Raw genomic sequence first — 24,402 nt, forward strand, 5'->3', positions numbered from 1 at the left:
CATTCCTCCACCTCTACGACGGGCGCGTAGCACCCGTCTGGCAGCGAACTCTCATCCCTTTTCTGTCCAACTCTCTAATGCAAGAGTTAACCGTTACTCCCAGTCTTTCATTTATGCAACAGGTCAGCTCTGGAACTGTCTCCCTCTGTCTGTATTTCCTGCTTCCTATGATCTCCAGTCTTTCAAACGCAGTGTGTCCAGGCATCTCAAAATGATCGGATCTTGAATTTGGCTCTCTATTGTATTTTGTTTTTCTCTTGGAGGGAACTGTAACTGCGGGCTCATGGCCTTTGGTTCCTTCTTCCTCTCATAAAAAAAAAAAAAAAGTATCACTGATCAGTGTTGTATGCAAGGTATTAGAAAAGCTTATAAGAAAAGCTTGGGTAAATCATCTAGAAGAACACAGTATGATAACAGAAAGACAATTTGGTTTCAGAAAAGGAAAATCATGTGTTACTAATCTGTTGAGCTACTATGACAGAGTAACAAACACAATACAGGAAAGAGAAGGATGGGTGGACAGTATCTATTTAGATTTCAAGAAAGCATTTGACACAGTACCACACCAAAGACTTTTATGGAAACTGTACCATCAAGGAGGAATTCGAGGCAAACTGTTTTGTTGGATGCAAGATTCTCTCATAAAAAGAGAAATGAGAACAGTACTAAGAGGAGACTACTCATCATGGAAAGAAGTGACTAGTGGAGTATCACAGGGTTCAGTGCTGGCACCAATCATGTTTTTGGTGTATATAAATGATATAATCAGTAACACTGGAAATGAGAGCTATCTGAATATGTTTGCAGATGATGCAAAAATACAAAGGAGAATTACTAACACAGACTCTCTAAAGAGCTGTAAGAAGAATTAAATAAACTTCATGAATGGAGTAATACATGGCAAATGGAATTCAATATGGACAAGTGTCATGTAATCAAGTTTGGTAAAAGTGGAAAAAGACCTGATTGGGATTATAAGTTAGGAAATAAAACCGTATACACATCAGAAAGAGAGAAGGACCTAGGTGTGATTATCAATAACAGACTATCTCCGGCTGACCACATCAGCGAGAAGGTACCGAACATGTATACATTGCTTGCAAATATGAGAATAGCATTCACATGCATAAATGAAGACATGGTAAGAAGGATAATAACATCATTCATTAGACCAACCCTGGAATATGCATCAGTAGTCTGGAGTCCTCATCTCAAAAAACACATAGACAAGATTGAAACAGTTCAAAGGGCCGCTACAAGATGGATACCAAGCTTAAGGGACCTAAGCTACGAAGAAAGACTAAATAAACTGAATCTACCAACACTACAGGAGAGAAGGAAAAGAGGTGACATGATAATGCTATATAAGTGCAAATCAGGGAAGGAGAAAATAGACATAAATGATTACTTAACATATGGAGAAGCATCAGCAAGAGGACACTGCAGAAAACTGCATAAGAAGAGAGGTGATAAAGACGTAAGGAAATTCAGTTTCCCAAACAGAGCAGTTGATCAATGGAATGCACTACCGAATGAAATAGTGTGTGCCAAAACAATTCACAAATTTAATGATATGTACGATAAATATGGTTTAAGACACGGGACAGTACGAGCTTGACCAATTCCTGTAAAGAAACAATTAGGTAAGAACAATTGGGTAAGAACACACACACGCTGTACCACGTTTGCGTATGGCCAGCTGTGCTTACCTAGGAGTGTAGGATTCAAGGAAAACCACACATATCGACTCAACTCAGAAAACATGCCTTGAGTTAAGTAAAACGATTTCTTATTAGTAAAAATAGAGGAGAAAAGGATGCGTTCAACAAAATTATTGGTCTTTATTTTCTTTTATTTAATTTGTCTGCCTAACTTATCTTATTATTTATTTATTCATTTACTGCAGCGGGCAGTTTGAATGAGCCGTATCAAAACACAAGGGACACCGAGAGTCAAATTTTAATGTTGCCAATTCAAGGTGACATCGTAAATTGAGTCGCTTTTACCGGTGATTATGTAGCGGTAAAATCGTTAACCAGAACCAACCACCGGAACCAATTACCGGAACCAACCACCAGAACCAATTACCAGAACCAACCCCGGAACCAATTACCAGAACCAACCACCAGAACCAACCCCGGAACCAATTACCAGAACCAACCACCAGAACCAACCCCGGAACCAATTACCAGAACCAACCACCAGAACCAACCCCGGAACCAACCACCGGAACCAATTACCGGAACCAATTACCAGAACCAATTACCAGAACCAATTACCAGAACCAATTACCAGAACCAATTACCAGAACCAGTTACCAGAACCAACCACCAGAACCAACCCCGGAACCAATTACCGGTACTAAACACCGGAACTAAACCCCAGAACCAACCACCGGAACTAAACACCGGAACTAATTAACGGAACTAAACACCGGAACTAATTAACGGAACTAAACACCGGAACTAATTAACGGAACTAAACACCGGAACTAATTAACGGAACTAAACACCGGAACTAATTAACGGAACTAAACACCGGAACTAATTAACGGAACTAAACACCGGAACTAATTAACGGAACTAAACACCGGAACTAATTAACGGAACTAAACACCGGAACTAATTAACGGAACTAAACACCGGAACTAATTAACGGAACTAAACACCGGAACTAATTAACGGAACTAAACACCGGAACTAAGTAACGGAACTAAACACCGGAACTAAGTAACGGAACTAAACACCGGAACTAAGTAACGGAACTAAACACCGGAACTAAGTAACGGAACTAAACACCGGAACTAAACACCGGAACTAAACACCGGAACTAAACACCGGAACTAATTAACGGAACTAACCACCGGAACTAAGTAACGGAACTAAACACCGGAACTAAGTAACGGAACTAAACACCGGAACTAAGTAACGGAACTAAACACCGGAACTAATTAACGGAACTAAACACCGGAACTAATTAACGGAACTAAACACCGGATATAAGTACCTTTTAGCTTGAACCAAACCCAAGCTGCTTATATTGCAGTCTATCTGTCTATCTATCTATCTATCTTCCCCTTACATGCCATTACTCTATACAGTCCAGTCTATCTATCTATCTGCGTATCTCTATCTGTCTATCTATCTACGTATCTATCTATCTGTCTATCTACCTACCTACTCAAGCTTATTACGCCTCAGTTAATGGAGGCTGGGTAAACATCGTATACCTTAGCTAGTCTATCTATCATTATTTTCTATCTATCAAATTACCTATCTATCTATCTACCCATCTATCTATCTATCTATTTGTCTATCTATCTGTCTATCTACCTACATACCTACACCTTAGTCCGTGGGGTGATGGGTGGCTGAGTGTGGTAATAGGTGCATTTAAGTGTTACAGTGTCCATTGAATGACTGCATGCCGATGAAGATAGATAGATAGATGTAGCCACCCACATCACGACAATCATCATCCACTCACTTGATGTAGTGTTGCCTACTTCCTCCTATCCCTTGCTCATGCTCTCTCTTTGTCTGCCTGCCTCCTTCCTACATCCCTCTTTCCTTCCTGTCCTTTTTTTATTATTTTCTTTCCACTTCGGGTGGCTCAACAGTGACTGACAAGCCTAATGGCTCTTGTGACCAAGGAAACCATTCACAACAGTGGGTGGTAACCATATAACTAAACTGGGGGTGATCTACCCTTAATTAGATCTACCCTTAATTAATCCACCCTTCATGAGATCTACCCTTAATTAGATCCACCCTTAATTAGATCTACCCTTAATTAGATCAACCCATAAATAGATCTACCCTTAATTAAATCTACCCTTAATTAGATCTACCCTTAATTAGATATACCTTAATTAGATCTACTCTCAATTGAATCTACCTTAATCTGATCTACCGTAATTATATCTACTCTTAATTAGATCTACCTTAATTAGATCTACCCCTAATTAAATCTACTCTTAATATCTACTCTTAATTAGATTTACCTTTAATTAGATCTACCTGTAATTAGATCTACCCTTAATTACTACATTAACCAGGGAATCTGTACATGCTAAGAAATTCTGTTTTTATCGTTACTGAAAAAAAAAAAAAAAATACAGCCACTTTAGAATGCAGTATCTATGTGTCTGTCTCGGTATATATATATAGATTGAAATAAACACACAAAGCCATAGGAGGGAAGGAGTTAACCAGTATCTATCAGTCTATCTATCAGTCATTCAGTGTCAGTTAATCAGTCTAACTACCTACTTACCTATCTATCATTCTACCAGTCTATCTATCTGTCTCTCTACCTATCTATCATTCCCTCCACCTATCTATCTGTCTACCTACCTACTCACCTATCTACTTATCTATCTGTACCCATCTACCTACTTATCGTTCTATCTGCATACCTACTTGCCTATATACCTATCCATATATCTGTCTACCTATGTCTGTCTATCTATGTACCTACTTGTCTGCCTGTCTACCTATGTCTGTTTATTAAGCTATCGATTTATCTATCTCTGCCTACCTATGTATCTATTCATCAATCTACCTTGTACCTACCTTCCTACCTACCTACTTATCTATCAGTCCATTTACCTATCTACCTACCTACCTACCTATCTATCTATCTGTCTATCTATCCATGTATCTATCTACCTGCTGCACCTGCCTATGTATATTATGTAGGTATGTATGCGTGTATGTATGTATGTATGTACAAGGATGCATGTACAGTATCTTCCCTCCACACACAGTCCCTCTATCTGTCTATGCCTTCCCCCGACACGCAGTCCCTCTATCTGTCTATCCCTTCCCCCGACACGCAGTCCCTCTATCTGTCTATGCCTTCCCCCGACACGCAGTCCCTCTATCTATCTACCTATCTATCCATCTACCTATCATCCTCGACACACAGTCTCTCTAGATAGGTAGATAGGTTGATAGATAGATGCTCTTCCCCCAACACGCAATCTCTATCAGTCTATCTATCTGTGTATCTTTCTTGTCCCGACACTTTCAATGGCAACTTCCTATAAGAGGTAAATGGACCCACTGCCACATCAGGTCACTCTTTTAGAGCATCCTCAACCCCCATTAGCCCAGTGACTGAGGTGTAATTAGCTTGAGTGTAGATCAGGCTAATGACAGGTAATTCGTTTTGGTTCCAATTTGACCACTATAGCAACGCCGGTAAAAAAAAAAAAAATGAATTCGAGAAAGTAAAAATACTCTACAGAGATGTGGCAAGAGGTGAAGCGAGTCAGACAGGGTGATAAAGCTGTTCGTAGGGGAGTGAAAGATATAAATGGTAGAGTGCTAGTGGAGAAGAGGGAAAGTGTGCAGATGCAGAGAACACTTAAAGTAATTGATTCACTTTTTGTTGACAAATTGGAGAAACACCGATGTGGGACTTAGTGTGTATTGATGTTTCACCTCATGGCTTCCTCAGAATACAATTGCTGAATATACACCACATCTCCTGTATATAAACCGGAAGGCAGTAGGGATGTGAGGGGGAGTGAGGTATTGGCTAGGGGTGGTAGGGGAGGACAGATAAGGTAAGGAAGGTGAGGTCCAAGGAAAAGGAATTATAGATCACGGCACAAGGACAGAGAGAAACAAGGGACAGGTGAAGTAGGAATTCCTTAGAGAAAGGGAAGGAATGTTGGGTAAGGAAATGGAGGTCACAAGGGGAAATGGATTACTGATCCCAGCACAGGAGTATGTGTGTGTGTGTGTGTGTGTGTGTGTGTGTGTGCACGTGTTGTATATGTGGGCAAGAAGCTGGGTGAAGAGAGGGGATGGGGATGGATGGGTGTATTCTGAGGAAGTCATGAGGTGAAACGTCATTACACACTAAGTCCCACATTGGCGTTACTTTAACCCGCCGTGTCCCATTGATGCATGGATACATCACCACGTTTTGTCACGGTGACACCTGATGACGTATCCATACGTTTTGCAATTTTTTTTTTTTATATGAGGAAGAAGGAACCAAAGGCCATGAGCCCGCACTAAGAGTTCCCTCCACGAGAAAAACAAAATACAAGAGAGAGCCAAATTCAAGATCCATTCATTTCGAGATGCCTGGACACACTGCGTTTGCAAGACTGGAGATCATAGGCAGCAGGAAATACAGACAGAGGGAGACAGTTCCAGAGTTGACCTGTTGCATAAATGAAGGACTGGGAGTAACGGTTAACTTTTGCATTAGAGAGTTGGACAGAAAAGGGATGAGACTTTGCTGCTAGACAGGTGCTAGACGCCCGTCATAGAGGTGGAGGAATGCATGCAGACAGTTCAGACGAGCAGTGACCATTAAAGTAGCGACAGAAAAGACATAAAGATGCAACAATGCGGCGAAGAGACAGAGGTTGAAGGGAGTCAGTAAGAGGAGGAGAGTTAATGAGACGAAAAGCCTTTGACTCCACCCTATTGAGAAGAGCTGTATGTAGGGAGCCTCCCCACACATGAGAGTCGTACTCCACACAGGGGTGGACAAAACCCCTGTATAGAGTCAACAATTGTGCAGGGGTAAAGAAAGAACGGAGGCGGCTTAGCACACCCAATCTCTTGGAAGCAGATTTTACAAGAGATGCAATAAGATCTTTTCAAGATAAGTCCCAAGTAAATGAAACCCCAAGCATGCTCAAGGATGATGCAGGATTAAGTTGAATATTATAAAACATTAGTGTGTATACCTGTGGAAGATTTTGACAGGTTGATAGGTGTAAGACCTGAGTCTTAGATGCATTAAAAACAACAAGATTATTTTTTCCCCAGTCTGAGATACGAGCAAGGTCCATCATTTGCACATTTTTCTGTCTACTGCGGTCTCCCTCCCATTGCTTCGCCATCAGAGTAGGGCTGTGGCATTGCCTATGGCAGGAGTCCGACAGGTGTGGGTCTCCCTCTGGTCCCAACTGGATGGAGTGCAACCCTGGGGATAACACAGGGCCTCTCCACCAGTCCTCTTCAGGGAGGTTCTCTTTCTGAGGGCTGCCTTGGTCTGAAGAGTTGGAGGTGGGACTCACTCTGCCGCAGGTGGGGCGGCTCGAGCAAGGATCACCCTTGGGTTGTGAATTCACAGAGGACAAGGGACTTTTGTGGTGTCCCTCTCTGGCACGGATACCTGCCGTTGCCGAGATCCCTTGGGCAACAGGAGGAGGGTGGCTACAGGCCATTCCTTTCCCATCGGTGCAGCAACCGGCTGCCACTGGGGCCCGACTTCCTGACAGGACCACAGATGAAGTGTGGCTACCGGGTGTCACCTGCCAATGGGTGCAGCGACCGGCCATCGCCAAAGTCCCGTCTAAGGGATGACGTGTAGGCAAGGGGTGGCTGCCAGCTGTCCCCTGTCTACTGGTGCAGCTGCTGGCCATCACCGGTGTCGTGCCCCTCGAGGCAACTGCAGAAGGAACGAGGGTGTACCTTTTTCTCCCCACATGCGGTTGCCTGTAACCATGGGTTCTGCAGGGGGGGTGGACAGCAGTATGAGAAGCTACAGGCCGTCTCTTTATGTGCATGGCTACTGGCTGTTGCTTGTACATGCGGCTACCGGCCGTCACTGTTGCATGGCTACAGGCCGTTGCTTTAGTTGGGCTGCTACATGTCATCTCTTTAGGTGTGCAGCTACAGGCCATCACTGGGGTGCAGATTGGAGCTAAGTTAATAGCTCCACCCCGCTCCTGGCGAGGGCTGGCTCAGTTGGAGAGTAACACACCCAGACTGAGATGTTCACGTTGGGTGCACTCTGTGGAATAGGGGCACGCAGCCATATGGGACGTATCCCCATATCGCAAAGAAATCGTGCACGCTCTACTTACCCCTTCATTGTTGCCTCCTGGGGGTGTTGTGATGCCTCGGTTGCCAAGGCTGCTATTTCACCAACGTTGTGGTGGGAAAAGTCACGTCCCCGTGGCTGGAGGTGATAGGTCTTGGTGGTGCTGCTACTGTGGTCTGGAGTCAGATGTTGGAGGAGGGTGATCCACTGTGTAGTTGCCAGGTTTTCGTCGTGGTGGAGGGGGCAGGTTAGGTAGAGGGTGAAAGGTTGAGAAGCTGTGTGGAGGATCTGGAGGTGATGAGGCCCGCGGAAGCAGTGCTTCCTACTGTGGGTCAGTGCCTAGGTGATGCATTGGATCTTCATGGCTGTAGGTTGTCGCTCCTCCAATGGTCTCAGCTGAATGCTGGTGATGGAGGTGGGGGTGGTGGTTTTTAAGGGAACACGTGTCAGGGAAGGGCGTCAGTGATGGTGACGGCATGATGCTCTTTGGCTGGGCAGGCTACTATAAATTTTGAATACGTGTCCACGAAGGTGATCACATACTTGTACCCAGAGTTTGGAGGGAGGGGGCCCACTACATCAATTGCTAAGAGTTGCCAGGGCTTGTGGGCGATGATGTGGCCAGAGGGTCCTGTGGTTCGGATGATATCTTTCCCTAGTGCACAGGTGCGGCAACTTTGAGTGATTTATTTGGCGAGGGTGGAGAGGTTTGGTGCCCATTATGTGTCGTTGAACACCTGCAGTAGTTTCTTGGTGCCCAGATGTATGCCATTATGGGCATGAAGGTGGCACAGGGTGTCAAGCGCCGTATCGGGGGCCAGGAGGATATGCCCAGATGGGTTAGGAGGTGGTCACCCTGCCGGTATAGCTTGCTGAACAGGTGGGAGGGGATCCAGGGGGGTCGTTCCTTGCAGTGCCATTGTTGCAGGAGGTCTGTTTCTGGTTGTACGGCGTGGATTGGAAGGCGGGAAAGGGCATCTGCGTTAGCATGGAGTTTGCCGGGCCTGTAGGAGATCTCGTAATGAAATTCTTCCAGGGTCTCACGCCACCTGATGAGTTGGGCGTTATGGGAATCAGATTGGCATAACCACTGGAGCGACTGGTGGTCCGTGATGATAGTGAACCGGGTCCCAGATAGATAAGCCCTGAAATGCTGGAGAGCCCACACTATGCCGAGGCATTCCCACATGGTCGCGGCATAATTCCTCTCGGCTGGATTCAAGGTGCGGCTGGCGCAGGCGATGATGTTCCCGACCAGCTTGTACCTGGGCTAGCATGGCGCCTATGGCAGTGAGGGAAACATCAGTGTAGAGGCAGAAGGGAAGGGAATATATCGGGAAAGGCTACGATGGGGGCGGAGACGAGCTTATCTTTGAGCTGTTGAAAGGCAGCTCGCCTCTCTTCCATCCAGAGGAATGGTTCCCCCTTCTTGGTCAAATCGTGAAGGGGCTTTGTAATATGGGCAAATCTCTTCACAAAGCGACGGTAATAGGACGTCAGTCCTAAGAAGGCACAGATGCCGTGGACGCCCTGTGGGGGAGGTATATCCGCTATGGCACGGAGCTTGTAGGGGTCTGGGGAGATTCCTGCCTGGGAAATAATGTGTCCCAGGATTGAGACAGCCCTGGGGGTCAGGACACACTTAAAAGGATGGAGTTTGAGGCCTGCCTGGCGAATCCTAGTGAAGACTCGGCGGAGGCGCTGCAGGTGGTCAGCCCAGGTCTGGCTAAAGACAATGACGTCGTCTAAGTAAGCCAGGCATATTTCCCAGGTGAGGCCGCTCAGGACAGATTCCATCAGCCTGGAGAAGGTGGCGGGGGCGTTGCAGAGGCCGAACAGCAGGACATTAAATTCATAATGTTTGCCATTGCTTGTGGAAAAGGCCGTCTTGCCTCGATCTTCTGGATGCACGGGGACCTGCCAGTATCCAGACTGGAGGTCGAGGGTGGAAAACCAAGATGCCCCGTAAAGGGAATCTAAGGAATTGTCGATTCGTGGGAGAGGGGTGGCATCTTTGATGGTGACGTCGTTCAGGCGGCAGTAATCGATGCAAAATCGCATTGTGCCGTCCTTCTTTCTTACTAGAATGAGGGGGGAGTACCAGGGGCTGGTGGAGGGGGAAATGACCCCGGCCTCTATCATTTCACATACCTGGTGGTCCTCTTCCTCCCTTTGTTGGGGATTCTTCCATAGGGAATGTTGTCTAATGGGTGGGCCTGTCGTGTGAATCTCGTGCAACAGGTACTTGGTGTGTCCTATGTCTGCTGGTCCTGCCACAAACTGATCCTGGAAATCCAGGAGAAGGCGGCATAGGGTGTCTGACTGCTGGGTGGAGAGATGGTCGGGAATGGGTGGTAGGGGGGCGGGGGAGTGGGAGGAGGGTGGGGCACAGGGCTCGGCTTCCTCCATCTCTCCGATGATATGCCCTTTTGGGAGGGTCATGGGGGAAGAGGCGATGCGGATGGCAGTGTGATGTGGGGGGAGGAAAGTGGGAGATAAGAGGCAGGCGGAGACAGTTCCTAGCGGGAGGAGGGGGGAGAACAAGACAGAGGGACCGGAGGGCCAGTTAAGGGGCACCGAGGCCTCGTGGTGGGGGGGGGATGGTAAGGCTGAGAGGAAGACCACGAATAGGATGGGTGGACAGTGTGAAGATAGCACTGGATGCGAGAGGGATGTCTGTTGAGCAAGGAAGAGTGGCTGTGGGTGACAGAAATAAGTGGAGAGAAATTGTGAATGAATAAGTGATGACGCAGCCCTGATGGGATATTCTCCTGCATTTGGTCTGATCAGCTATTTCAGGTCAGGTGCGGATAAGGGTATGAGTCTATTATGATGTGGCAGGGGAAAACCAGCTCTGCTGTCGGGCCATGCTGCGGATGTCACTGATTGCATTACACAGTTGACCCTTCTGCGGTGTGGTTGGGTGGGGCATAGAACTGGAGCTGCCAATAGTGGCAGTCTATTGCAGATCTGAGTTTCTGGAGTAGGTCAAGTCCTAAATACCCGCCGTATCTCCAGCAGGAGGAGTCAAAAATAATAAATTGGTGTCGGGTTGCGTGGGCCAAAGGTCGATTTATGGCGGGAGAAATAGTGGCTGTAAAGGCAGGATGTGGCCGCTCCCGTATCGACTAACAGTCTGGCCTTCATGCCGTTCCATTTCATCTTGTGGTACACTGAGGGACGATATTTAGGGGTAATAGCCCCCACCACCGTGGGTTGGTGCAGGAGCTGGCCTAAAAAATCCAGCTGTCTGGGGCTTTCATCTTCCTGCTTCTGCTCCTATTCCCCAGGATGGGGCTCCTCTATGGGTGCCAGTTATTCTTCCGGAGCCTCGCCTTCCAGAGAGGACACCTTACGTGAACCGGGACCACGGGTCTGCAGCAGGTAGCCTTAAGCTGGTCCCATACGTCATGTAGGGGACACCGGGAGGTGCAGGCTGTGAATTCCCATGGATTCACTAGGATCAGGTTCGGGTTTTCCCAATGGGCAAGGCGCCAGCAGGAGGGGTGTGCCCCAGGCGGGCTCGGCGCTGGGGTGGGGTTGATGTGAGGCAAGGGCGGATGTGGCACAGTCGGGGGAGCCGGGGGTTGAGTGGGAAATTTCTTCACCACATTAATTTGCTGGGGAGTAGGCCATACGATAATGCCAGGTGGTTACGCCAAATACGGAGGGGAGGCACATTCGCCTCCACTTTCATACGAGCTACACGGGTACACCGGATGGCTCCAAGACACATTAGCAAACATTTATTCTTCAACACATCCAATCCTTTCAGCATAACATCGGATGCCGAGCCATACACCTGTGCACCATAGTCTAGCTTCAATCGAATAAGAGACTTATACAGCAATAATAAAGATATTCTGTCAGCACCCTATGTAGTACCCGTTAGGTAATTGAGGACATTTCCTGGTTTATCACAACGAGCAATCAAATTATTAACATGAGTTTTGAAGTTCAAACAACGATGAAAATGTATTCCCAAATACTTTACAGAATTTTGAAAAGGTACCGCCTGATTATCCAAAGTTAGAAAAATAAGATACGGTACGAGTGGTAAAAACTATAGCAGCGCACTTAGAGACTGAAAACTTTTATCCCCACTGCATGGCCCATTGGCGGAAGGAATCAAGGGCTGCTTGAATCCGCCCAGCCGAAAATTATGTACTATGGGAAGAGTGCCATATTGCACAATCATCAGCGTAGAGCGTGTATTTAAGATTCCTCGGGATGGGAGCTGATGACAGAATATCATTGATCTATCTATCTATCTATTGCCAGACGCCTCAATCCCGTTCAGGGTGGCCACAAACAAATCGCCTCACACGTCGTCCTGTCCCTCGCCATTTCACTACCCTGCTCCCAACTCACACCCCCCTCTCTCATATACCTCTCCACCCCATCCCTCCATCTCCTCCTCTGCCTCTCCCTCCCTCTCCCCCCCTCCACCTCACTCACATACACTCTCTTCGTCAGTCTTTCACCCTCCATCCTCTCCACATGGCCAAACTATCTCAGTGTATTCCTCCAAACGCTTCCTACCACATCCACATCCACACCACAACGCTCCTTTATAGCCTCATTTGTCAGCCTGTATCTCCACATGACTCCACAGGCTCCTCATAAATAACTCATTTCCACTGCTCTCAATCTTGACTAGTATCCTTCGAACAACGTCCAAGCTTCACTTCCATACGTTAGAGTTGGTATCACAATACTGTCATGTAGTAACTTTTTCACTTCCATGCTCACTTCCCTGTTTCTTATAACTGCTTTCAAGGAACATGCAACCTTTCTTCCCTGCTGTACCCTTTCAAGCACTTCACCCTCCAAACCTCCATCCTTACTCATAACACTACCCGAGTACTTAAACGTACTCACATTTTCCAATTCCCACCATCCAACCTCGCTGTCCATTCACTGACTTCACCTCTCTCAAAGACCATCACTTTCCTCTTCCCTACATTCACCTTTAGATTCCGTTTCTTACACACTCTCCCAAAGTCATCCACCAAGCCCTGCAGCTCCCCTTCGTCTTCATGGAACAACACAGTATCGTCTACAACCAACAGTACAGGGAGTTTCCAAACACTACCCTCTCTCACCAGGGCCACTCCAACATCCAGTACCCTTCCTTGTACCCCTTTTATTACCCCATCCATATACAGATTAAACAACCATGGAGACATGACACATCCATGTTTCAGCCCAACCTTCAAAGAAAAAAATTCACTCATTTCACCATCCACACGCACTGCAGCCTGAGCACCATCATACATACTCTTCACACTATTCAACAACTTCCCGTCTAATCCATATATTCTTAATACTTTCCACAATCCTTGTCTATCCACCCTCTCATATGCTTTCTCCAAATCCATGAAAGCCGCATACAACTTCTTTCCCTTCTCTAGAAACTTTTCCACTAAAGATCTAAGAATGAAGATCTGATCTACACAACCTCGTCCCTACCTAAAGCCTCCCTGTTCTTCTCCAGCTAATTCCTCTGTTCTTACTCTAACTCTGTCAATAAGTATCCTACCATACACTTTTCCTATTATACTAAGAAGACAAATGCCCCTATAATTACCACACACTTCTTTTTCCCCTTTTCCTTTGTAAAGGGAATAATTATACCTGACTTCCAATCCTCTGGGACTCTACCTTCCTCCCAGGCCAATCTGCACATCCTCCATAATCCATTCTACTACTATTTCTTCCCCATGCTTTAGCATTTCGCCACACACTCCATCAATTCCTTGGGCTTTCCCCAATTTAACTTTCTTCATTGCTTCCATAACTTCTATCCTACCGATTTCTTCCTGTCTTCTCGCCTCCTTCTTTCTCCCAGCCACTTATACTCAGATTACTTCCATCCTCTATGTTCAATAATTCCTTAAAATGTTCTATCCATCTGCTCATTTTTTCTCCTTTCTCCACTAGTAATCTACTATTTTTATCTTTCACTCCCCTGCTAACTTCACTGCCACCCTGTCTTACTCTCTTCACCTCTTTGCAGAACATTTTCTTACAATCCCTCCATTTTACACTCAAATTCCTTCCAAATTCCTCATCCACTCTTTTCTTACTGGCTCAGTGGGTTAGAGCGCTCCGCTCTGACCGAAGGGTCGGAGAATCGAATCCACCCAAGGGTCATTGGTAGACATCAGGAAGGGCATCCGGTCATAAAATGCTACACGCTCCAAACCAAAGTCCTCTACCCAGGCGCAACGCCTTAGCCCTTATTAAAAAAAGGGGTACCTAGCGTAAAACTCACAATAAAACTCTTACTAATCTTTTAACCTCTCTTTCTTTCTACACTGTTCATAATGATAAATACAGTTGGACTAAGCACACTTCCCTGCGGCACCCCCTTTTCCTAGATAAATATATCCCATGTTACGTTACAGGGCAATTTGACAGAGAAAGTCCTGTCCCTTAAGAAATTTGAAATAAAAATAGGCAAATTTCCTCTTAAACCATAAGCATAGAGCTTCATTAGTATACCGTGTCGTCATGTCATGTCATAGGCCTTATGGATGTCCAAGAACATCCCTGTCATGATTTCTTTATTGACAAATGCCTCTGAAATACAATGCTCCAAATTCATTAAATGATCTAGTGAACTTCTGTATTTACGGAAGCCACATTGTTGATCATTTAACAAATTCTTTGACTCTAAAACAGAAAAAAGCCTATTGTTTACCATACGTTCCATGACCTTACATAGACAACAAGTCAATACAATAGGACGAAATGAAGTGGGTTTCACAAGACGACCAGCCTCTTTGGGTATCGGTATGACATGCGCAAAGTGCCATGAGTTTGGGAACGTTTGAGACCCCCAAGTCTCATTGTACAATGCTAAAATCTTAATCAGGTTGCCCTGATTAAGATGCTGGATCATACCGTACGTGATGCTGTCTGGTCCAGGGCTGGTGTCCGTACAGGATTCAAGGGCAAGGAGCAGTTCATCTAGCGTAAACTATTGGTTGTATGGGGAGTCTACATCTTTTTTGGCAAAGCCTGTCCTCTGTAGCTCAGCCGTGCGTTTATGATGTTGAAAACGCGCATCATAATTGGCTGAGCTACTTACATGAGAAAAACTCCTGGTGAGGAGCAACGTACACGGGCAAATCATAGATAGTGTTGTTCACCTGCAGGGTGGTGACAGAGAAGTATGGGACTTTATTATTTAATATTCTTATAGTGGACCAGACTTTACTTAATGGTGTAATACGAGTCATCGTGGACACAAAGGACCGCCAGGAGTCACATTTGGCCCTTGTTATTATTCTCCTTGCCTCAGCCTATGCCTGTTTCTTTGGAATGAAATTTTCCTCAGTGGGCTGAATATCAAAAATCCTGTATCTCCTATCGCGTTTTCTTAATGCTTGTCGGCAATCCGGCGTCCACCAATGTGCTCTATGCTTTGCATGAATTGTAGAAGTCTTGAGAATAGCAGCCTCAGCTGCGTGTAATATAGATTTGGTTAAATTTTCGACCTTAACATCTATGGTTTCCCCAGATATATCTAAATTGGCGATCCTTGAGAAGGATCCCTAACCTGCTTTCTTATAGTTAAATTTTGGAGGTGGAGGGTCCGAAACGATGTCGCGTGTATAAGAAAGACAGATGGGTAAATGATCACTTCCCAAAAAATCGTCATAAGGGTCCCACGAGAAATCTTGATGTATACAAGTGGAGGCCAAAGATATAACAATGACCGAAAAGTTACCAGTACGATCATCTACACGAGTCGCTCTACCATCGTTCAGAAGACAAAGGTTGGACTGTAGTATTAGGTCGGCTACTTGCTCCCCACGACCATCGATCCTAAAGCTACCCCATTGATAATGATGGGCATTAAAGTCGCCCAACACTAACTTATTCCCAGGTAGATGTTCAAATAGTGAATTTAAAGCATCACTATCAATGGGGCCATGTGGAGGGCAGTACAGAAAATAAAGAGACAGATACGTGTTATTAAATTTTACTCTGCGCACGAAAGCTTCCAGAGTAGAATTTAGAATCACTTCCGTTTGTGGGTGTGATTTGTGTGTGTATATGGCAACTCCGTGACCTTCATATCTTCTATACGAGTGGTAGTGTTTGAACTGTGGAGGATCAGTATGATCCTCCAGGCACGTCTCCTGTAAACAAACAACGTCTGGCCTGTGTATTGAAAGAAAGATTGCTATATTTTGTAGTTTATTCCAACACCTCTATAATTCCACTGTAATACAGTGAAAGCGACGGTTTAAGATTTATGTTGGGGGCCATTGTGCTTTGTCTTTTTTTTGTCCCCCGCTGGCATGCAAGCGACTACCGGGGGACCTAGCACAGTGCTTGTTTATGAAAACCTCCATATTTTCGTCAATAACTAGGCTCCCAGACTCCCCCGAGGAAGAGCTAACCTTTCTCTCTCTCTTGCTGGAGTGGGAACTGGAAGAACATGAGGACGAGACAGTTTTGTGAGGGTGGTAATGTTACTTTTACTAGACTTGTCTGACTTCGGTTTTGGCCGTACTGATGGACAGGCAGCAGCAGCCTGAGGATAGGTCGAAGCCTTTAGGATGTCAGTGAGAGAGTTGGAGCAGACTGGAGGCCGAGATGGAGAGGTACTCTGAGTGGCAGGAGGGAAAAGGACAAGATCAATCTGCATCTCGAGCACATCACAGGACAGGACATTACCGCCGACGTATAGGACCTATTTGGCGTGGAAGTTGAATGCAACTCCTTCACCTTTTTCCTAGCTTCGTAGTACGAAATGCCCTCAGTTGCCTTCACCGTGCAGAACTCCTTCTCCTCCTCCTTCTACTTGGGACAGTCCCTAAAATAACATGGAGAGGAGGAAAATGAGTACTAACTACCCTACCGCACACCAGAAAGGTGAAAAAAAAAAAAAAAGCTATTGCCAGTGAGGCAGCCCTACAAAGCTAGAGGAGAGAGCAGAAGAAATACACGTCCACACTCTACGCAACCATGCATATAAGTCTGGCCGTCATCTGTTTTTATTTTTTTTATGTTTTTTTTGCCTATCGACCATTGGGGCCAAAGCCCCTGATCATTAAGGCAATATATATATATATGTATATATATATATATATATATATATATATATATATATATATACACACACACACACACACACACATCCATGCATATATACGGACACTTTAATGCACACGTGTATATATATATATATATATATATATATATATATATATATATATATATATATATATATATATATATATATATATATATATATATATATATATATATATATATATATATATATATATATATAATAATTCTTATTTTATTTATTTTTTGTATTTTTATTTTTTAACTTTTTCTTGGTTTTATATTTTTTAGATCTTATAAAGAAAAAAACCTAATCTGAAGACCCTAAAACTAATAACGTAACAGATAAATTGCTAACCTATACTAAATCCTACAGAGACAAATAGCTAGACCTACACTAATGATAAAAATTCCCCGACTAAGAGATCAGCATCGACTGCAGATATGTAACGCCTTTCTACATTACATACCTGCACTCACCTGCTGACTGTCAGTCGATGCACAACCTAATATAAGGGACATCATTAAATGAAAGGGAACCAGACGAGTCAGGAACATTTCCATATACGTCACCTGTCGGCCCTAATTAGCATAACTTAAACAATACGGTATAATCTATTTACATAATTTGTACAAAAAAGTGAAGTACCTCGGCCAACAGACCACCATCGACTGTAAATGCCCAATACCTTTCTACATTGCACACTTGCGCTCATCAGTTGGTGAATGTCAGGCGAGGAATGGGGCTTAATGTAGGGGACATCTATATTAGAAATAGATCAGTGGGAGGAGGAACTTTTTCAAATATGTCAACTGTCGACCCTAATTAAGACTACAATATATACATTTTTACAGACCATAAAAACCATAACCACACAGTAAAAAAGTCACATCACTCTGATCAGTCAGGTCTCTCTCAAGAAAGCCATCAATTTATCAGTCATAACAATGTCGCCATCACCCTAAATGGTGGAAAGGGTGAAGGGGACGTCTGCTGCGCCGCAGTAATTTATAAGTGAAGCCCTTTCACGAATAAATCGCCGAAACGCAGGATGATATGACTGATAGATAACACCGCATCACAGATGTCATATTGCAGTGGGAATCGTTTTTCCATATAAGGTTTCACATGTGTTAGGATGGTGGCATTAAGCCGCAAACGAGCCAACAATTTTTCTTCCAGGCGACCGGGACGGTTGGCAGTGTCCCAGCCACCCAGGTAGGGCTTACGTGTTGGAATATTTAGTCTGGTCCACTGACTTTCCCACAGAAGGTTTATTGATTTCTTTCCGAGAGAGACTCGACCGTAGATCACGAGGAAAGTCACAATTCTCCTCGAGCTCTACAGCCGACTTTGCAAGTAAGTCAACATGCTCATTGCCGTAGATACAGAAATGACCAGGCACCCAGATCAGTGTGAAGGACTTGTTGCACTAATGCAATTTATTGATAATGCGGCCTTGGATCTCATAAGAGTCTGTTGTACAAGAAGCAATTGCCTGAAGGGCTGATTTTGAATCCGAAAATATGACAAATGAGTCATGCCGAGTAGTGAGTCTATGGCTTTGTCAATAGCAAAAAGTTCGGAGGTAAACACAGATGTATGAGTCGGCAACCGATACCTGAGGGTACATTCAGTCGACCACACACTTGCACCCACACATCCACTCGACTTGGAGCCGTCGGTGTACGGTTGGTGGGACCCCAAGTGACGAATGATGATATTACTTAACAAGTGTTGGACCTTTGCCTCCGGCGCCTTGGTCTTAGGTGCTGGGATCCATGATACATGAACAGTAATGCCGGGTGGCTCTCAAGGCACTACATTTTTATACACCAACTTGTCACAGTGAGTGAGGTCCACACAAAGTTCTTGAGTTAGTAGGTGGAGGCGAACAGGAAGTGGCCGACGCACCCCCCACAGAAGATGGTGGTATTGAAGCAGGGGGGTACAGGCCACATTGCCGATATTATTTTTCCTTGTTGTTCGTAGGCCATACTATAATGCCAGGTGGTCACGCCAAATACGGAGGGGAGGCACATTCGCCTCCACTTCCATACGAGCTACACGGGTACACCGGATGTCTCCAAGACACATTCGCAAACATATATTCTGCAACACATCCAACCCTTTCAGCATGACATCGGATGCCGAGCCATACACCTGTGCACCATAGTCCAGCTTCGATCGAATAAGGGACTTATACACCATTAACAAAGATATTCTGTCAGCACCCCATGTAGTGCCCACTAGGTACTTGAGGACATTTACTGCTTTATCACAACGAGCAATCAAATTATTAACATGAATTTTGAAGTTCAAACGACGATGAAAATGAACTCCCAAATATTTTACAGAATTTTGAATAGGTATCGCCTGATTATCCAAAGTTAGCAAAAGTTAGGTTCTGTACGAGTGGTAAAAACTACAGTAGCACACTTAGGGACGGAAAACTTAAATCCCCACTGCATAGCCCATTGGTGGACGGAATCAAGGGCTGCTTGAATCCACCGAGCCGAAAATTATGCACTATGGGAAGAGTGCTATATTGCACAATCGTCAGCGTAGAGCAAGTACTGTATTTAAGATTCCTCGGGATGGGAGCTGATGACAGAATATCATTGATCTATCTATCTATCTATTGCCAGACACCTCAGTCCCGTTCGGGGTGGCCAGAAACAAATCGCCTCCACGTCGCTCTGTCCCTCGCCATTTCACTGCCCTGCTCCCAACTCACACCCTCCTCTCTCACATACCACTCCACCCCATCCCTCCATCTCATCCTCTGCCTCCCCCTCCCTCTCCCCCCCTCCGCTTCACTCACATACACTCTCTTCGTCAGTCTTTCACCCTCCATCCTCTCCACATGGCCAAACCATCTCAGTGTATTCCTCCTAACACTTCCTTTCACATCCACATCCACACCACAATGCTCCTTTATATCCTCATTTCTCAGCCTGTCTCTCCACGTGACTCCACAGGCTCCTCTTAAATAACTCATTTCCACTGCTCTCACTCTTGACTAGTATCCTTCAAACAACGTCCAAGCTTCACTTCCATACGTTAGAGTTGGTATCACAATACTGTCATGTAGTAACTTTTTCACTTCCATGCTCACTTCCCTGTTTCTTATAACTGCTTTCAAGGAACAAGCAACCTTTCTTCCCTGCGGTACCCTTTCAAGCACTTCACCCTCCAAACCTCCATCTTTACTTATCACACTACCCAAGTACTTAAACGTACTCACATTTTCCAATTCCTCACCATCCAACCTCACTGTACCTTCACTGACTTCACCTCTCTCAAAGACCATCACTTTCCTCTTCCCTACATTCACCTTTAGATTCCGTTTCTTACACACTCTCCCAAAGTCATCCACCAAGCCCTGCAGCTCCCCTTAGTCTTCACGCAATAACACAGTATCGTCTGCAACCAACAGTACAGGGAGTTTCCAAACACTATCCTCTCTCACCAGGGCCATTCCAACATCCACTGTAGCACCAGTCGAGCAGGGTAGTACTCCCGAGGTGGATGGAAAGCTGATGACAGGGAGTGCTGGAGCTCCCGTTTCATCAGCCCTCAGGACTAGTTCCTGACCATCCCCCTTTGCTGAACTTTTTCAGTGTCTCAGTTACACAGAGAGTAGGCCAGCATGCTCCCCAGTACAAATTTCTCTAACTATCTACACCAAACTACATGCACAGTACACACTACACTTCCTATTCAAAATTCAAGTAAAATGGCGTCTCATCACCAAGCCTCGGAGTTCCCAGAGGGGGGGCACCATAAATGCCCCCACCATCCGCCCCTCTCCCGGTGACGACTCGAGGTGCCTGGAACCACTGTCTGACTCTCTTCTTGATTTCTGCAACATTCGCGGCCTTTCCTCTAACTTTCGCTTTGTTGAGCACCACCTCTCCTACTCTAAACCTCACCTTCGTCTTCTAACTGAGACTCAGGTGTCTGAGGCAACTGACAGCAAACCCTTTTCTGTATCCTCCTACTTTCTCTATACTCATTTCAAAGCCTAAGGTGGCTGTTGTGTATATATATGCAACGACTTATCTTGCTCTCGTGTTCCTGAACTCGATTCTTCTGAATTTTCCACACTCTGGCTTCGGCTTTCCTGTCATTCTCTGACTAAATATATCTGTGCTGTTTACTTATCCCCTAATTCTACTATCAAAAATTCTTCGACTATCTTACTTCTACGATGGAACACATTCTATCCATTTCTCCTTTCTCTGAAATCTCCATTCTAGGAGATTTCAATGTTCACCACCACCTTTGGCTCTCCTCTCCTTTCACTGATCCACCTGGTGAACAAGCCTACATCTTTTCTATCCTTAATGACCTAGAGCAGCTTGTACAGCACCCTACCTGTATCCCTGACTGCCTTGGAGAGAGCTCCAACATACTTGACCTCTTCCTCACAACTAATCCTTCTGTTTACACTGTTAATCTTTTCCCTCCGTTGGGCTCCTCCGATCACAACCTTATTACCTTAACCTGTCCTATCACTCTGGTACGGCCTGTGGACCCTCCAAAGAAACGTCGTCTGTGGCATTTTGGAGCCGCGGACTAGCAGGCCCTCAGGCAGTACTTCTTTGATTTTCCCCGGAATGATTATTGCTTCCATGGCCGTGAGCCATCTGAGTGTGCCTTGCGCATTATGGAGGTTATTCTCTCGGGCATGGAAGCATACAGTCCTTTCTCATATCCTTTGACTAACGCAAGAAAGCCTTGGTTTAATCACGCTTGTTGTAATGCTGTCCGCAACAAGGAGAGGGCCTACAAAAGGTACCGGAGCCAACCCGCCCCTGAATCACATCATCTTTACGTTTCTGCCCGGAATCGCGCTAAGTCTGTTCTTTGCTCTACTAAAAATAATTTCATCCATACTAAATGCTCTCAACCCTCCAACTCGAATTCTTCCCGCTCCTTCTGGCACCTTGCCAAAAATCTTTCTAACAACTTTACCTCATCATCCTTCCCTCCTCTTTTCTACTCTGATGGTTCTGTAGCTATTTCTTCTACTGATAAAGCAGATCTCTTCTCACAGACTTTCTCCTCCAATTCCACCTTAGACGATTCCGGTGCTGTTCCTCCATCACTTCCCCGCTCTGACTTCCTCATGGCTGACATTAAAATTTCTTCAGTTGATGTATTTTCTGCCATCACTGGCCTCAGTACTAACAAGGCATATGGGCCTGATGGGGTCCCTCCTGTTGTTCTCAAGAACTGTGCTTCTGTGCTTACACCCTGCCTAGGCAAACTCTTTTGCTTTTGTCTGTCAACTTGTACCTTTCCTTCTTTCTGGAAGTTTGCTCTTATTCAGCCAGTCCCAAAGAAGGGTGACCACTCCCAATCCAACTATCGTCCAATTGCTTTAACGTCCTGTATTGCAAAAGTTTTCGAGTCAGTTCTCAATAGAAAAATTTTAAGGCATCTTTCCTATCACAACCTTCTTTCCGATCATCAGTACGGGTTCCGTCAGGGACGCTGCACTAGCGATCTTCTCACCTACCTTTCAGACTCCTGGTCATCCTCCTTTCTGGACTTTGGCGAAAGCTTTGCCATTGCACTTCACATCTCAAAGGCTTTCGATCGAGTCTGGCATAAATCTTTAATTTCCAAACTGCCCTCCTACGGATTCTATCCTTCTATCTGTGCCTTCATCGCTAGCTTCCTTTCTGGTCGTTCTATAGCCACTGTTGTAGACGGCCATCGCTCTTCTCCTAGATCTATCAACAGTGGTGTTCCTCAGGGCTCTGTCCTATCACCAACTCTCTTCCTTTTATTCATCAATGATCTTCTAAGCTGTACATCTAACTCTATCCACTCATACGCTGATGACTCCACCCTTCACCTTTCCATTCGGTTCTCGGAACGCCCATCTCAACAGTTACTTCAACAAACAAGGGATGAGGCTATGGCACACCTAATGTCTGACTTGGCTCGTATCTCTGACTGGGGTAAAAATAATATGGTTGTTTTTAATGCATCTAAGACTCAGTTCTTACACCTATCAACCCGACAAAATCTTCCACAGGTATACCCACTAATGTTTAATAATATTCAGCTTAATCCTGTATCATCCTTGAACATGCTTGGGGTTTCATTTACTCGGGACTTATCTTGGAAAGATCATATTACATCTCTTGTCAAGTCTGCTTCCAAGAGATTGGGTGTGCTAAGCCGACTCCGCTCTTTCTTTACCCCTGCACAATTGTTGACTCTATACAGGGATTTTATCCGCCCCTGTGTGGAGTACAACTCTCATGTGTGGGGAGGCTCCCCACATACTGCTCTTCTCAATAGGGTGGAGTCAAAGGCTTTTCGTCTCATTAACTCTCCTCCTCTTACTGACTCCCTTCAACCTCTGTCTCTTCGCTGCACTGCTGCATCTTTATCTCTCTTCTATCGCTACTTTAATGGTCACTGCTCCTCTGAACTGTCTCCTTGCATTCCTCCACCTCTACGACGGGCGCGTAGCACCCGTCTGGCAACAAACTCTCATCCCTTTTCTGTCCAACTCTCAAATGCAAGAGTTAACCGTTACTCCCAGTCTTTCATTTATGCAACAGGTCAACTCTGTAACTGTCTCCCTCTGTCTGTATTTCCTGCTGCCTATGATCTCCAGTCTTTCGAACGCAGTGTGTCCAGGCATCTGAAAATGATTGGATCTTGAATTTGGCTCTCTGTTGTATTTTGTTTTTCTCTTGGAGGGAACTGTTACTCCGGGGCTCATGGCCTTTGGTTCCTTCTTCCTCGCATAAAAAAAAAAAAAAAAAACTTGTACCCCTTTTATTACCCCATCGATGTACAGATTGAACAACCATGGAGACATGACACACCCATGTTTCAACCCAACCTTCAAAGAAAAAAATTCACTCAGTTCACCATCCACAAGCACTGCAGCCTTAGCACCATCATACATACTCTTCACACCATTCAACAATTTCCCGTCTACTCCAAATATTCTTAATACTTTCCACAATCCTTGTCTATCCACCCTGTCATATGCTTTCTCCAAATGCATGAAAGCCGCGTACAACTTCTTTCCCTTCTCTAGAAACTTTTCCACTAAAGATCTAAGAATGAAGATCTGATCTACACAACCTCTTCCCTTCCTAAAACCTCCCTGTTCTTCTCCAACTAATTCCTCTGTTCTTACTTTAAACTCTGTCAATATGTATCCTACCATACACTTTTCCTATTATACTAAGAAGACAAATGCCCCTATGATTACTACAGATTTCACTTTCCCCCTTTCCTTTGTAAAGGGAATAATTATACCTGACTTCCAATCCTCTGGGACTCTACCTTCCTCCCAGGCCAATCTGCACATCTTCCACATCCATTCTGCTACTATCTCTCCCCCATGCTTCAGCATTTCGCCACACACTTCATCAAATCCTGGGGCTTTCCTCAATTTAACATTCTTCATTGCTTCCACAACTTCTATCCTACTGGTTTGTTCCTGTCCTCTTACCTCCTTCCTTCTCCCAGCC

This window comes from Coenobita brevimanus, chromosome 86 (assembly GCF_032717465.1).
Source record: "Coenobita brevimanus isolate Jiangsu-jjx chromosome 86, ASM3271746v2, whole genome shotgun sequence".
NCBI classification, from domain to species: domain Eukaryota; kingdom Metazoa; phylum Arthropoda; class Malacostraca; order Decapoda; family Coenobitidae; genus Coenobita; species Coenobita brevimanus.